Source organism: Panthera onca, chromosome D3 (assembly GCF_046562875.1).
Source record: "Panthera onca isolate mPanOnc1 chromosome D3, mPanOnc1 haplotype 2, whole genome shotgun sequence".
Lineage (NCBI taxonomy): Eukaryota > Metazoa > Chordata > Mammalia > Carnivora > Felidae > Panthera > Panthera onca.
The window spans coordinates 83,138,827-83,141,208 of NC_138350.1; the positions used below are offsets into that span (position 1 = coordinate 83,138,827).

At 45.3% G+C, this 2,382-nt stretch overlaps 1 pseudogene; it reads left to right on the forward strand.

The window, feature by feature from the left end:
- Positions 1 to 297: 297 nt before the first annotated feature.
- Positions 298 to 1,409, forward strand: LOC132665029 (glyceraldehyde-3-phosphate dehydrogenase-like; annotated as a pseudogene).
- Positions 1,410 to 2,382: the final 973 nt, after the last annotated feature.

The window sequence follows — 2,382 nt, forward strand, 5'->3', positions numbered from 1 at the left end:
AAGCGAGTGAGGACAGAGAGAGAGAGAGAAAGAGAGGCGGGGCCCACACTGGACTCATGTTTTTCCCAAAGCGGGGCTCATGCTCACCCGATGTGGGACTCGAACTCACAAACTGTGAGATCATGACCTCAGCCAAAGTCATATACTTAATGACTGAGCCACCCAGGAGTCCTGAAGGGCTATTTAAAAAGATCTTCTGGCTCTGCACCCTTCCCAGTTGGACAGATAGCTGCATCTCCTGGTGCAGTGCCAGCCGTGTCCCTGAGACACAATAGTGAAGGTTGGAGTAAATGGATTCAACCATATTGGGTCCCTAGTCACCAGGGCTGCTTTTAACTCTGGCAAAGGGGATATTGTCATCATCAATGACCCCTTCATTGACCTCACCTACATGGTACATAGGTTCTGGTATGATTCCACCCACAGCAAATTCAAAGGCACAGTCAAGGCTGAAAATAGGAAATCTATCATCAATGAAGCCCATCTTTGTCTGCCAGGAGCAACATTCCACCAACACCATATGGGGTGACATTGGCGCTGAACATCCTGTGGAGTCTACTGGGGTCTTCACCACCAGGGAGAAGCCTGGGGCTCACTTGAAGGGTGGGGCCCAATGGGTCATCATCTCTGCCCCTTTTGCTGATGCCCCCATGTTTGTGATGGGTGTGAACCATGAGAAGTATCAGAACACCCTCAAGAATGGTCAGTATGCCTCCTGCACCACCAACTGCTTGGTCCTTCTGGCTAAGGTCATCCATGACAATTTTGGCATGGTAGAGGGACTCATGACCACAGTCCATGCGATCACTGCCATCCAGAAGACCCTCAGATGGTCCCTCTAAGAAGCTGTGGATTGATGGCTGAGGGGCTACCCAGAACATCATCCCAACTTCTACTGGTGTCTCCAAACCTATAGGCAAGGTCATCCCTGAGCTGAATGGGAAACTCAATGACATGGCCTTCCATGTCCCCACCCCATCATGTCAGTCATGGATCTGACCTACCACCTGGAGAAAGCTGCCAATACAATGACATCAAGAAGGTGGTGAAGCAGGCATCAGAAGGCCCCCTCAAGGGCATGCTGGGCTCTGCTGAGGACCAGGTTGTCTCTTGTGACTTTAACAGCAACATCCACTCTTCCACCTTTGATCCTGGTGCTGGCATTGCTCTCAGTGACCACTGTGTCAGGTCCATTCCCTGATATGACAATGAATTTTGCTACAGCAACCAGGTGGTAGACCATATGGTCCATATGACTTCCAAGGAGTAAGAGCCCCCTAGACCACCAGCCTCAGCGAGAGCAAGGTGAAGACAGAGGCCCTTAGCTGCTGAGGTGTCCTTCCCTAACTCATCCCCCAACACTGTGAGTCTTGTGATCTCTAAAACAGTTTCCATATCAGACCCCTTGCAGAAGTGGAGGGGCTCGGGGGGCCCTACCTTGTCTTGTACCATCAATAAAGTACACTGTACCCAGCCAAAAAGAATAAAAATGAAAAATAAATAAATAAAAAGATCTTTTGACCTATTCAAGAATTGGTGAAAATTACTAAATTGCTGGTTTGAAATACTTTCTATTGGAGTCTGGTAACATTACAACACAATAGAAGGATGTAAAGATTCTATCAAGTAGAATTGACAAACCCTAACACTATGTGAAAATCGGAATCCATTAAAGGTGTAAGAGTAAATATTAGATCTGAATAGAAATCCAAGTTATCCTTTTGTAACATGTTTTAGTGTAAGATTATTGAGTGATGATATGCACAAAGTAACCTGTCAGCAAATGTTAGCTGTCATCATTTCCGTACTCACTGTTTCCACCAATGGGCTTGCATGCTCTCGGATAATACAGATAAGCAAGCAGGAAAACAAAATAGAGTAAAATCAAGATAATATCTCATAACGCCTATGGAATAATGTAGGATTGATGAATAAATAGTAAAATTTCAAGGAAAAAAGAAAATCTTTATGGAAGAAGTCATGTATAAGCCAAGATGTGAGATCAAAATGTGGGGGAGTCTACGAATTCTTTAATCTTCTAGAGATTAGTATAGCTGGCATGGCAGTTGGTTTTATGTCCGATAAGACTGGCCTTGGGGTGCCCAGAATACCATTATTTCTGGGTGTGTCTATGACTTTTTTTCTGGATGAGATTAGGGTTTGGATCAGTGAATTTAGTAAAGTAGCATGCCATCCCCAGTACGTGGAAGGGACCTCAACTAATCTGTTGAAGGCCTAACTACAAAAAATAACAAGGAAGGAGAAATCCATCTCTCTTTTCCTGCCTCACTGATTGACCTGGAATATCGTCTCTCATCTTCTCCAGTCCTTAGAATGGGATTCATGCCATTGGCTCTCCTGGTTCTCAGGCTTTCACGCTCG